We start from the raw sequence: 14,840 nt of genomic DNA on the forward strand, positions 1-14,840 counted from the left end.
TCCTTAAAAAGGGGGTGGTGCTTAAGATTAATGGATGAAAGTTGATGTACTTTAAAGAGTAAGTTCAGCGTTAGGCAAAATTGTGAAATGTGTGAAATTTGACTTCCTCTTCCTTTTTGAATGGTGCACCATACCATGTATCTCTAGAGCCTATCATAATCACAGTACTTAGCACATAGTAGGTGCTCACTATATTTTTGTTAAATGAATGGTGGGGAATCTCTTTCATAAACTTGTTAGAAGCTTTGTGTGTTGCTCATTTCTGGAGCATTTGTATTTTCAAAAACTGCCTACCAGAGGAAGTGGGCAACTTCTTCATAACAGTTTGAACCACTGATGGTTCCGACATCAGACATTCAGAGCAGAGATATTTTAAAGCTGGAAATTTCCCCCAGGGCCTCCCAAAACCACATCAGTAAGGAGCTATATCCTTTGTTTGTCACTAGGTCAGATGGGAGTCTGAGGAATAAGTGTTGCATTTGTCATGGGGTCGTACAACATCATATTCTCAATTATTTCTGTTTCTTGATTCTTATGCAAAAAAAAAAAAAAAGAAAGAGCTGATGATTCTACATCAATGTGGTTGATGAGAAGCCAAGTAGTTTACCAAATAATATAAACCTTATTTCTGTAGCTCAGGCTCCTTCCCCACGGCCCATTTCAGCGACTGGAGGCAAATAGTGAACCCTTAAAACAATCAACTGTAGACAGCACCAGCCTGTGATCTCACACTGGGCCTGGCAGTCCGTGAAGCCACTGAAACATTCTAGTGTTGACCTAGCGTTTCTCTCTGGAGGGACTGGTATATTAAGACACATACATCATGCTGACAGTTGTCAAAGAAAACCAGAGCGGGACAGACAAAAGCTTAACCGGGGAAGACAAGCTACTTAGTTGTTAGAGGCCTAAATCTAGGACTGGGTTCTATTCCAAATATACCAGAGATAAATGAGGGTTTCTAGCGAAGGAGCAGGGAGAGATCTTGGGCAATGGAAAAGTGCTGGGAGGAGATCCTGTCAGGTGAATTCTGGCTGAACCAACCTAACTGGGTTTCTGCTTGAAGGCAGGTCAGCTGATCAGATATCAATGGCAGGGAGAATCTTGACCCAGAAATGAGGCTGAGTCTTGCTACACTGCCTTGAGACCACTAATATTGGATTTTTCAAGAAGATATACCCATGGTTCTAGAATGTTTAGAAGCCTGAGAAGCAAAGATGTGTGTTCTTGAACAGGCTAGTTGGAAAATACACCTCTGCACCGATTTTCTAATACAATGGTTTTGCCCATCTCTTAAAAGGCTAAGGTAACCTAACCACGGATGCAGGATGACCGTGTGGTTTGAATGAGAAAGCAGACATAGCGCACACATGCTTGGTGCTTTTCAGACGGTGCTCGCTCCCCGCGGGGCGTTCCGCTGTCCACTCCACAGAGAACTCGGAAGAGCCGCACACTGGCAGAACGCCTATCCCAACGCACCCAGGAACCCTTCACGGCTCCCGAGGGCCCGCAGCCGCCGGGCCCGCCTTCCTCCGGTCCCCATTGGCTGCGCCGAACTTGCGTCAGCACCTGCGACGCGGGCGCCGGCCTCCCGGCGACGGGCGGGTCCCGGCGCGCACGCGCAGGCTGTGAGGAGGGAGGGGGTAATGTTCTCGGTTTCCTGGGTTACCTGAGGGGGCGGGGGTGGGGACTTGGCGGCGACGGCGGCCAGGACTAGGCGGGATTCTCCCGGTGCAGGCGGAGCGGGTTGCGACGGCGGAGGCAGCTACAGAGCAGGTAAGAGGGGCAGCCTCGCGCCTGCGATGCCAGTAGACATCTCGAGGTATCGGACCTAACCGTGGCCTGGAAGGAAGGCGGTTTAGGGCTTGGGGGGTCCTGGCCTCCGGGCTGGTGGGGAGCGGGGGGATGGACGCTTGCGGGACTCGGCCCCGCTGCCCTAGCCTGGAGCTCGGGCTCTGCTGCTCGGAGGCTCCGGGACGTCCTCCCGCGGCGCCCGGCCGCCCCGTGACAGCCGCGGAGCCGCGGGGGCTGGAGCTGGGCCCGGCCGCTCCGGACCACTGCGGTGGCAGCGCGGTCACCGGGCACTAACTTTATTTCCCGGCGCGGCGGGGGCGAGGTCCTCCCGGCGGGCGGCGATTTGCTGCCTGCCTGTGTTGTATTTTTCATCCCGTGACACGGCACTCCCTCACCCGAGGCGGGCCCAAATTGGCAGGTTGACTAGGGGAATTGACAGTTTTCCGCGCCATCACCCCGCCGCCGTTCGCTGCCTCCCACCCCTCTCGAGCTGCTCGCCCTCCTCGGGTTCGTCGTCGCTTTTCTCCGCCCGTGACCCCCTTGGCGCGGCCGAGAGCTTCTCTGTCTCTCTCCAGCGGATCCCCTCGAGACATTTGGTGCCTGTCCCGGGCATCCTCGAAGCGTGGACTGACCTACCGGATCGCCTGTGATGGCTTAAACCGTGTGGGAAATAGCCCAGCAATACCTCGGTGCCTCTGTGTGGAGGCCCGTGATGGTTTAGTGGTGCAGGGGCAAAGCTGAGAAGCTTGAAGAAACCCTCACTGGATTCTTACCGGATTAAGCAAAACATAACAAAAACCACGTCCTGGATGCTGGGCAGACAGGGCACACCCGGTGACAGCACTCGATGGTTGATGAGGGTTTATTTCAAACAGGAGGTTTTTGAGAGAGTGAAATCTTGTGTTGAATTCGGGTCCGTGTTTCCTTGAAGGTGAAATTCTGTTCACGTTTTCTCAAGTCTTTTTTTTTTTTTTAAGCAGATTGCCAGGATACCACACATTGAATTGGTCTTTCCTTCCTGCCGATTCTTGGCTCTTGTGCTCAATTGCTTTAAATTTCCACACCCAAAAGCCTTATGCTAATAAAGGTGTTGACTGTAAGCTGTCATTTTTATAGTTGTAGTTGACTAACATGAGGTACTGTCTTTTAAAGAGTTTTGCCAGTACACTTTTTTTGCCAGCAACATTTTTTTCTTCTGATAGGTCACTGCCATCCATCCGTATCGTTACTGTAAAGATGAGAGAACAGAGAGCCATTAGGAGAAATGAGTTACCATAATTTATGTGAAAATAATTTGTAAAGTTTAAAATTATCTATTAATATATTTTTTGAGCACCTACTATTTGCCAGATACTTTTCCAAGCAGATAAATATCTCCTCTTAATGGGGGAACCTCACATCATAAACAAGGTACTGCTGTGTCACATGGTATTACGTGCTAAAGTGGAAGTGGGGAAGGGGAAGGAGGAGTTATTTATTTTACCTACACCACTCAAGGACCATACAAAACAGTACTATCAACTGAAAAAATTAGCCTGCTAGAGAATTATGGGATTTTGCATCTTGCTTGTAGTTGCTTTGGCAGCGTTATAACAAATGATTTCTCAGGCTTCTATACCAGTGGACACTGCCCACCCTTGCAAGACAGTTTCAAGTTTAATTAGAGGAAGGCCTCCTGGACCACAGGCCCTTTGAGCCATAGGAGCAGATCGAGCGTATGTGGGAAAAGCCTTGGGCCTGTAGCTTGCTTGGCATGTTTGAGGACAGCAGAGCTGGTTGGATCAAGCTGGGCTGAGCAGAAGACCGGAAGTCAAGTCAGAGTAAAGGAGTATGGGAGACCACATCATATAAGGTCTTGTTGGTTTTTTAAGGACCTGGACTTCTCAGAGAAAAGGAGTCATCCCTTTGAAGAAAGAAAAGGTATAATTAGACATCCTTTTAAAAGGGTTGCTCTGGGGAGTGGTTGGGCATAAGCTTTGTTGTAAGGGTGGGGCTGGCAGGAGGTGAGTCAAGGATAACAGTTCTGGGACCACTGCCATAACCCAGGCCAGCAGTGATGTAGTTTGGAGCACGGTGGGATTGGTAGAGTTGGTGAGAGTTCAATTTCTGGATAAATTGGTAGCAGAGATGAAAAAGGACATGGGCCAGCATTGTGGTGTAGTGTGTTAAGCCACCACATGATATTGTTTCAAGCTTTTCTGATATAGTTCCCTGCTGATGTCCCTGGGAAAGCATTGGAAGATGGCTCAGATACTTGGACTCCAACACCCACATGGGAGACGTTAATGAAGCTCCTTGCTGCTGGCTTCTGGCTTCTGTCTGGCCCAGGATGTGGGCCATTTTGGCCATCCATGAGTGAATCAGTGAATGGAAAATCAGTCTCTTGCTTTGTAATTCTGCTTTTCAGATAACTAAATATTTACAACAAATTGAAACTAAAAATTCTTGTCCTAAACAAATAGAAAGGATGGCTACATATTGAGATGAATTGGTTAGGTGGGGAGAAGGTTAGGAGCTGGTGCTGAGACAATGAAATTAAGCATCCAAGGGAAGACTGTAGGTAGTGATTCTGTATGAAAGAAACTTTTATGTTACTTTGGCAATATTAGGGGCTTAATGTTTTTATGCATGACAGCCAACTTTTATTTTAGTACCTTTGCTTTTTGGTTTTTTTTACTCAACCTGGTTATTTCCCCCCCAATTGTAGCTTTGCTTTGTTTGCTTATACTTAGAATATACATGTGTTTCATTTAGAGAAAGCCATATAACCCAGAATTTCAGAGTTGCTTATTAGTTTGTTGCTATATTTAGCTTAAATACCTTCATCTGATTAATCCTTTTCTGAATTGTCTTTAGCTGCTTGGTTTAAGTTCAAAAAATTATTTTCAGCTCACAAGTATTATTATTAAATGTAGTTTCATTTGTAGTTCCATTTGTGAAATTATAATGGAAAGAACTTTTTTTTTTACTAATAAATTGTGAGTAACATAAAGGGATTATTTTAATTCTCTTGTTTCATTAAAGATCTCTTGAAATAAATGGCCCATCACATGATAAATGGAGATCTTTTAAATCAAATTATATAATATTTGGGGCAGCAGAATTTGGTAAAATTTGGGATCAGAAATATATCAAACTCCTGGAATTTAAGACCTGCCCCTTACATTAAAAACCAGAAAAGTCATTAATATTTAAAAATGAATTTTCCAAGTGTATCTTTAGAAAGTATAAAGATAGGGTCCAGTGTGGTGGAGCATAAGCCTGCAGGGCCAGCATCCAATGTGAGTGCCAGTTCCTGTCCTGTCAGCTTCACTTCTGTTCTGTTTGAATATGATTCTTTGAAAATGAAACTCCAAGTGGCCTAGAAAATGAAATATTCTGGCTATTTTCAATGAATGAAAGAACTAGATGAACATGGAGTACTACCCAGACGTAAAAATGTTTGTAAAACTACTTCCATTTGTGTTTAAAAAGCAAAGATACGCTCATGTACAGAAACTACTTGGCAATGTAAAAGGAATGATGCAGTAACATGAACAGATCCTAAAATATTACACTACATGACAAAAAGGACCCTCCCCCCAAAAATCCATGTACACCATAAAGTCCCATGTATAAAATTCTAAGAAATATATTTTTAAAAAGATTTACTTATTTTTATTGCAAAATCAGATATACAGAGAGGAGGAGAGACAGAGAGGAAGATCTTGTGTTCGATAATTCACTCCTCAAGCATCCACAACGTTTGGAGCAAATCCAAAGCCAGGAACCAGGAGTTTCCTCCAGGTCTCCCACATGGGTGCAGGGTCCCAAGGTTTTGGGCCGTCCCCCACTGCTTTCCCAGGCCACAAGCAGGGAGCTGGATGGGAAGCATGGGCACTGGGAATAGAACCGGCACCCACATGGGAACCTGGTGTGTTCAAGGCAGGGACTTTAGCCACTAAACCACTGCACTAGATCCCTAGGAAATACGTTTTAAAAAAAGATTTGTTTTTATTTGACAGGTAGATTTACAGAAAGAAGGAGAAATTGAGAGATATCTTTAGCTGCAATGGTCAGAGCTAAGCCCATCCTAAGCAAGGAACCAGGGGCTTCTGGGTCTGTCTCCTGCGTGTGGGAGCCCAAGGACTTAAACCATTCTCTGCAGACCATAAGCAAGGATCTGGTTTAGGAGCTGGAGACAAATGAGACAAATATGGGATGCAGGTGCTCGAAGATGGAGGATGAGCCTGTTGAACCATGACACTGGCCACTAGAGATTCAATCTAATAGTGACAGAAAGCAGATCAGTAGAGGTCTGTGTAAGGGTTGAGAGAGTGGGAACAGGAGGGAAGAAGAACAATAAGTGTGCCAAGAAACTTGGAGTGCCAGACAGATATGTTCACTGTCTTGATTATAATGATGGTTTCATGAGTGTGCATACTTTCCAAACTATGCACTTAAGATGTGTGTAATTTTATATGCCAGTTATTCCTTAATAAAATAGCATTTAAAAAGCATTACTATGAAGAAATGTAGAAACTTTAATGCATGTTGCTGAGTGAAAGGAGTCAAGCTAAGCAGACTGTATGCCATTTTAAAGAGACTAAATGATTCCAATATGGCATTATGGCCAAGGGAAAACTGTGGAGACAGTGAAAGGATCAGTGGATGGCAGCGATTGAGGGAAAGGAGAAATGAAGAGACAGAGGAAGGACAGAGTATCTTCAGGGTATTGCAGCCATCCTGTTTGATAAGCCTTTGGCAAATACACTCACTTGTTGAAACCCATAGATGTAAAACTCCAAGAGTGAACCTTAAATTATAGATCTTGGGTGAGAATGGTGTGTTAACATAGGCTTATCAGTGGTAACAAATGTACCTCTGTGATATGTGGTGTCTTTAGTGATGGAGACTGTGTGTGTGTGTGTGTGTGTGTGTTGGCAGAGATGTGAAGGAATTTTGTACTTTGCCTTGATTTTTCAGTGAATCTAATCTAAAACTGTTCTAAAAAATAAAGTCTACTTCTTTTTCCCAAAGTAAAGTGAATAGAAGATTTTCCACAATACTAAATAATTACCATGTTTCACATTTAAAAATGTAGGGAAGAAGAGATTACCCTCCAGAAACTATACACTGATGCTGACTGATGTCTAGAAAAATTACAGGTCAGATTGCCAGATGCTTTGTGGTTTGTGATTGGAAAAGAAAGCACTGGTTACTAAGACCAAGAATTTACTTTTTAAGAACACATTTTAAGCTAACCTCATGTTCACTTTGCCAAAAATAGAATATACAGTCATCTTTGTATAACACTTTACAATTTGCTGAGTAAATTTCCCATCATTTAACTTCATGACAGCTTTGTAAATTAGTGATAAGATGAGGAAGGCCTCAACAGTAGCAGCCCAGAAAACCATAAAGGGGACAGATGGGAGAGATATCTAGAAAGGACTTGCTTGCATATAAGGTAAAGAGTAGAGTAGAATTGTCAAAATAAGTAAAGATGTGGATAGCTGTTCTTAATTTTTAAGATACTGTTGGTGGAATAGATTTGGGCATGTTAAAACTGTCAATTTTCTTTAATTCATTGGGATTAGCTGTTGTATTACCTAATAACATCTCCATTCATTCAGTGAATACTCATACTCTTCCAAATACTTTTGGTAATAAAAGGAAGATAGTGGATGGAAACTTGAACAGATAGATATGATAAATGGAAAATTTGTTTTTCTTTGTGGACGGAGAAGTCAAAGGTTTTCTAGTGGATGGAAGGAAAGGGATCATTGAAGAAAAAGAAAATTGGAACACTAAGTTAGAAGGCACTTGATCAAATGTGGTCTCAGAGTGGAAGACCAGATCACAGTGAAAGGGTTGTTCTGAAGAATGACAGGGATGCATCTGAAATGGGGAGTAGGTATAGACATCAGTATCCAAAGATAGTATCTCCTTCATCCATTAAACAAGGTTGTCTGCTGATATTGAAATAACTTGGGTTGGGGTGTACCTAGCCATTACCATTATGACTAGAAAAGGGACTTAATAGGGTGTGGGGATAGAGTAACCTAATTACTGAATAGCGATGAATACCCTCCCAAGACTTGAACAAAAAACGTACAGACAGATAAAAATGAGTATGCAGTATTCGCTACCATTCCATGCAACAGTGCATATAGAAAAGTAGCTTGAACCTGGATGGGGATTGGAAGGGAAGGTTTGATGGAGTATTTAAGTAGGGAGTTAGTATGAAGTCAAAGACTGGAGGGTAGCAATGAATTTGTTTATAGAAGAGCTGCCTAAGAAAGCCAGCTAAGATAAAGGCTGATAAATGAGGAGAATAAAGATGATGAAGAGTATCAGTGAGTAAGAGGTAGGTTTAATGGACATAAAGGAGTACCAGAGATGGAAAAATGAAAATATAATATTTTAAATTTAACACTCTGAAGTTGATGCCAAGCACATTACCCTAGTGGCTAAAGCTTTCCATGCACAGGATGCGACACACATGCAAGGTCCCACAAGGCTTTGTGTTGTCCTCTGCTATTTTCTTAGGCCATAATCAGGGAGCAGGATCATAAGTGGAGCAGCTGGGGCAGAAATCAGTGCGCATATCGGATCCTAGTGCTTGAAAGTGGAGGATTTAGCCATTTGAGCCAATGCACTGGGCCCAATGATGGATAGACTTTTTTTCTCTGCTTTTCAAGATTTGTTTTGGGGCCTGACCATGTTCCATCCCTGAGATGGTGGTTATGATAGATTTATTATGTCATAGCGATTTAATCCTGTACTTATCTTGTCTCTTTTTTGAAATTGTATACTTTGTGCAATGGAAATATTGGATAGTTAACTGTATGTGCATTTTTGGTAGTGTAACATTTGAGGCTTAACTAAACTCAATATTTAGCTGTTTCTGTTTATTTAGTATAAATAACCAATGTGCTTTTATAGAATTACAAACTATAAAACAACATTAACATCCCGTATGGGAACAGTTGGGTTCAAATCCTAGCTCTGCTCCACATTCCAGCTTCCTGCTGGTGCACACTTTGTTAAGCAGCAGGTTACGGCTCAGATAGTTGGTTCTCAGACATTTGTGTGAGAGGCTGACTTCTGGCTTCTGCCTAGCCTAGCTCAGGCTGTTGAAGGCATTTGAGGAATGAACTGGCAGATGGGAAATCTCTGTCTCTTTCACTGTCAGCCTTTCTAATAAATAAAATGATAAGTTATGAAAAGATTAAAGTTAAAAAGTTTTGATATTTAAAGATTTATTTATTTATTTTTATTACAACGTTAGGTATACAGAGAGGAGGAGAGACAGAGAGAAAGATCTTCTGTCCAATGATTCACTCCCCAAGTGAGCGCAACGGCCAGTGCTGTGCCGGTCCGAAGCCGGGAACCAGGAACTTCTTCCAGGTCTCCCACGTGGGTGCAGGGTCCCAAAGCTCTGGGCCGTCCTCAACTGCTTTCCCAGGACACAAGCAGGGAGCTGGATGGGACGTGGGGCTGCTGGGATAGAACTGGCGCCCATATGGGATCCTGGTGCGTTCAAGGCGAAGACTTTAGCCACTGGGCCACGCTGCTGGGCCCAAAATTTTGATATTTAAAAAGTGAAAAAAATGGTACGATCAAGATGTGATTTTTACTATGATTCTTAGTTCTTAGTTCATTTGTCTTAGTTCTTCAGAGAGAAGAATAATAGTCATAATTGCATAAATATTATTTCAGTTGCGTTAATACACTGGGTGAGTATGAAATTAAAACAATGGTGGGAATTATTTCTTTTATCCTAACAATGTGGCTTACTTGAAAGGGCAACTAAACATATTTAAGAGTTCATAAAATGTGTCTATTGTTATTGTTTCTGGGTTATTCATTCACTGAAGTGCAAAATTCAGTGAATTCTGGCCAATGGCAAAAGAGGAAGTTTTACTGGTATAACTTGAAGGGCAACTACTTAAATCCATCAGTTCATTCTTATTATACTTTTATATTTACTTGTTTGTCTAGACTCTATTTGACTTTTCTTGCCTTGTGACATAGAATGTCGTAAAATCCTTGGGCAGGGGATGTGGTATAATGAGTTAAAACACAGCTTGGCAGTGCTGTCATCCTGTGTTAGAGTGCTGGTTCGAGTCTCTCATCCAGCTCCCAGCTATTGCGACTGATAAGACAGCTGATGATGGTTCAAGTCCTTCAGCCCCTTCCATCCCCAGGCGGGACCTGAATGGAATTCAAGCTCTTAGTTTGAACCTGGCCGGGCCCTGGCTGTAATGGCCATCTGGGGAGTGAACAGAAGTTGGAAGATGTCTGTCTCTGTCTCACTCCCTCTTCCTATTTCTCTCTCTCTGTCATTCTGTCTTTAAAATAAACTTTTCTTTTTAAAAAAAAAAGATTAAAATCCCCTGTCATTTTTTGAGTTTTCTTTGCTGCTAATTTTTCCTGAAGTTTGAGGTAAAATGGAAATCTCTTGACTTTTATTCTGATGTTTTTTTTCTACTATACCACAAAGGTGCTTAGCATTTTAATGCACTTTACGAAAATAATCTTTGGATTGGTGAGAATGGCAGCATTTCAGAACTATCAAAACCACTGAAACAGAATCCTGGGAACATGCTCCACATTGGGGCCCCTGGGTTGATATCTGGTGGCTGTCCCCCATCCCTGGGTACTGGGGCTTTTAGAAGGCTAGGTGTGGCTTCATTTCTTATCTCCCCCCCACCCCCCGTCCCCAGATACAGGAAGAAGAAAAAGAAAATTCGGTAACAATGATCTCACTCATTTTCCCCTAATCATTGATCCTTCCCACCCTGATCAGCTATGTAAATGTCATCAAAAATAAAAATTAAAGAAAAGAAAGTAATCTTGTGATTGGAAGATGTCTCTATACCATAAAAACCTGTAGTATTTGATTTATAATATATACATTGGCTGTAACTTTAACATATTTCTTTCCATATCTGAAACCAGACCTTAGTTATGAAACTAATTCTGATGATACTCAAAGTGATAGGAACAACTTAGAGCATTGGATGAATTTGAAATGACTTAGCTCAGAACTTGGTTATATTATTCCACTTCTTGTTTTCCATCCCCCAGTACCTATGCCCTTCTCTCCTAACTTTCCATCTTCACGGATGGTTAGAGAGCAGTAGATTCAGCAAGCTGCTTTCAGTTTGATCTTGTTGCTTTTGCTCTTTTTCATGTGAGCCATTTTACTACAGTCAACATATATTTTTGTTACTTCTTCAACTAAATTTTTATCACTTCAATAGAGAAGCTAAATGTGTTATTTTCTGTAATAATTACAATAGGAAGAGGAAACATGTTCTCTATCCTTATAAGGTATCTTTAAAGTTTGTGAATGTATTTGTGTTCAGCATTTGTTTGTTTTTAGATTTTTATTTAAAATTTTTAAATTTTATTCATTTGAAAGATTGAGAGAGAGATGACTATCAGGTACTGATTTACTTTCCAGATGTCTGCAACTGAAGTGCCAGGCCAGGCTAAAGCCAGGAGGTAGAAACTGAACTCAGATCTCTCGTGTGGGTGACAGGGACTTCATTACAGGAGCCAGCCCTGTTGCTTTGCAGGAGGTTTGCAGGTAGTAAGTTGGGTGGAAGAGAAAAGTGTATACTTAAACTCAAGAATTCTGGGTTTATATGCAGCCACTCCAAGTGGTGTTGTAGGCACTGTACAAAATGCCTGCCACAATATTGTTCAGTATTTTAAAGTCTAATTTTGTTGAATCTTTTGCTGTATTGCTATATAAATATATATATATATCCATATGCACAATATGTTCATATGCACTATGGATTCACCTTTATATGACAATTCTATTGGTTATTATATAGTTACTATATGGATTATTTTTATTTTCATTTTGCACTTATGGTAAAGCTTCAGGCTATGCGTTTAGCATTTATTTGGGAGAGCTATTATTGCCTACAAATGAATTTAAAGAATGTGTAGGCTGTGTATTCTGAATTACCATCTTTTGCATAGCATTGAACATCAAAACATCTTTAGACATCTAAAGTTGTATGCTAAAGTTTTATTTTGAGTATTAAAATATTCTGGTAAAGCTTTCAGATACTTCTGTGGTATTTTCTTTCAGTGCTAATTGTGGAAAAGAGGAAAGCTTTCTTAAGTTTACCTGTTTATTTCTCATAACCTTAGCTGTGGGATGATTTCCTAAAGATAGTTGAATATTAAAGTGTTTTCTGTCAAAGTTACTATGAAGTGAACTGGTGTTTGTGGTGTGAATGATTTTGTGAACAAATAAGATTTCATTTTCCTTAAGGAAAGTATAACATAGATTGGAAAGTAAGTACAGTACTGTAATATGTATCTTCAATGCTAAAATAGTTTGTAGAAATGTAATAGGGAATCAAAGGGAACTTCCATAGCAAGACCAATATGATTTTTTAAAGTGAAATAGTGTTGAGAAAATATATACTCTGAAGAATTTATGGGATAATACAGTATGTTACAGGGAGTGCTGAGAGATTGTAAAGACTAAGCTCTTCAGGGTCCTTTGCATGCTCTGATAATGAATTGAGAGCTTGTTCTCTACAAATTAAATTATCATTTGTGATTCCAACGAATTTGAGTGACATTTTTAGCAGTTGCAGGATTTGGGTTGGATAGAAACCAGAACAAAAGCAGAAAACCGGCTGGTATTGCAAGTGAGAGAGGAGGTGAGATTCTGAGAATGTTTAGGTATCAGGGCAGAGAGGAGGGACCAGATTTAAGGAAATGATGATAATAGCTAATAATTATTGATCTTCTACAGCCTGCCAGGTACAGTGCCATGTGTTTTATGTGTACTGTTTCCTTGAATTTTTATACAACAGTAGGCCTTCTTGTGAGCTCTGCTATATGGATGAAAGACTGAGGCTTAAAAGAAGAAATTAATTACCTAAGGTTGAAAAGGTACTGAGTAGCACATACATATATAAACCTGTGAACGCCTAGAGGAAGAATTGACTCATCTCCAGATGAGCACTATTCTGCTTTGTTGTCCAAGTGAACCAGGAAGGACCTATACACTGAAACGGGAATGAGAAAGATGGTTGGTTGGTTGGAGGAAAGAGTCTGTTTGTTTCGGAGAACAAAATTGATAAATAGAATACAGAGATTGCTTGATTCTGGCTCTGACACTGATGGCTCTGTGACTGAACAGTTGCCTAACCTTACTACACTTCAGTTTCCAGTGTGTACTGATAGAGACAATAATGTGACTTATGGGACAGTTACAGTGGTTAAACCAATACTGAATTTAGCATGCTTCTAGTTCTGCCTAATGTGTGGTAAGTAGCACTTAGGTCCACCATACGTTCATTCCGTAAACATTCAAGGGGTCTGTTTTGAGGATGAATGAACCAGTCAACTTAGAACTAGCACGTTTCTTCCTGCAGGTGTGTGAATCCCGGGGGATGATTCACTTGGAGGGACCTTCTTATTTCTTTTGGTGCAGCCTCCCTGTTACCCTAGAATCTCAGAATTACAGTGCTTAAGATCATATACAGAAGTGCTGTTTTGTTTTGTTTTGGAGAAATGAACTTCTTGTTGAAGGCTTAATTAAGTTAGAAACATTTTGGTATGACTTTCTCTGAATTTCCATTAAGATTTTGCCTTGTTATTCTGTGCCTAAGTCTCCTTCATTGACCAGTTTTCTCGTCATACAAGAAGCCACAGTAGCTTCTTTTCCCTAGGCACACCATAGGCTTGAGGACAGCTGGAATAAAGAGGCTAACCAATACTTCTGGGCCTAGGAAGGTAGGGAGGGAAAAAGGTTGTGTTGGTTTGGACTCCCAGAAATATATAAGAAAAATTCTGGGCCACTGCTTTCTTAGGTTTCTGCCCTCCCCCAAAGCCACTGCTCTTGCACATTTTTGAGTGTTCTTTTTAAAAATAGCTCATGCATTCTACATAAATTGAAAATATTTCATTAAGCATTTTTTCCATTTTGAATTAACCTAAATGTATAATACAAAATAAATGTCAGAACATTACAACCATTTATTTTCATATTCACTTGTTAAGCATTATTATAGTCCCACATTTTTAATGTGTATGTAACATCTAGGTCAGAGCTAACTCTTACCACTCTAATGCTGAAATTATAGTTAGAGCTGGAAGTGTACCTTTTGGTTAAAATATAAATGCTTCTTTCTATGAGGAGCAGGGTTCCCCCGTCTCTAGGTTATTAACTTCTTGTTATAAATCTGGAAACCTGGGAAAAGGTAATATCAATTAACACAACACCTTGAGAGGTTTACAGTGACAGGAAATTTGTAGTGCTCTGAGGAATAAAAGCAGCATATAAATGAGACACAGGGTCACTAACTAATTATAGCTATATTTAATGCCAGACCAAATCACTAGACTCTAACAGGTAGGATTGTGAAAGATAAGTCTGGCAATAAAAAGCAATTATATTTACTTTGTTTCATGCATCTTAGGGAGAACATCTGATAGGAATCTATAAGCAGCTATTAAGACCTATGACTTTTAGGAAATCTCTTAACCGCTATCTGTTTTTGAGTGTTCTTGTCTATAGAATACATCCACCTGTATAAGGTGCTAACATCATAGGCCTGTTCTTTAAACTACAGAATAGCAAGTGTGTCATTATGAGAGAACTCTGGGAAAATTTGGAGAGGTGCTGAATAACCTACCAAGTTGGGTGGCCTGTGTTTGCTTCCAGTCTTCTTTACTTTTGGAGCCCTTTCTTCAGATGACTGGATTGAACACAAGTGATTTGGGGGTACAGGACTCTCCCCACCCCCCCACCACTGCTTGTCAGGGAGAGTAGTGGGAGAGAGTAAAAATTGTGTTTGAGGAAATTCAAGTTAGAGGCATGGATTGTTACCCAGACTTTGTAGTGTCTGTAGGTTTTTTTTTTTTCATTTATTTTTTATTATATGACGCAGTTTTATATGTACTGGGATTCCCACCACCCCTCCCAAACCCCCCCCCCATGGTAGATTCCTCCACCGTGTTGCGTGATTCAGTTCAAGTTCAGTTGAGATTCCCTCATTGCCAGCATACACCAAGCATTGTGA

At 41.1% G+C, this 14,840-nt stretch overlaps 1 protein-coding gene across 5 annotated transcripts in view; it reads left to right on the forward strand.

Moving 5' to 3' along the window:
- The first annotated feature begins 1,697 nt into the window (after positions 1–1,697).
- LYST (lysosomal trafficking regulator) overlaps positions 1,698–14,840 on the forward strand; it is a 173,266-nt gene continuing 160,123 nt past the window's right edge. For all 5 annotated transcript variants that reach the window (XR_005882511.1, XM_040968181.1, XM_040968182.1 and 2 more), the window contains exon 1: positions 1,698–1,773. The gene's annotated coding sequence lies outside the window, so the exon portion shown is untranslated. The remainder of the gene's footprint in view (positions 1,774–14,840) is intronic.

This window comes from Ochotona curzoniae, unplaced genomic scaffold, assembly GCF_017591425.1.
Source record: "Ochotona curzoniae isolate NIBS_2020 unplaced genomic scaffold, NIBS_Ocur_1.0 scaffold_4683, whole genome shotgun sequence".
Classification (NCBI taxonomy): Eukaryota; Metazoa; Chordata; class Mammalia; order Lagomorpha; family Ochotonidae; genus Ochotona; species Ochotona curzoniae.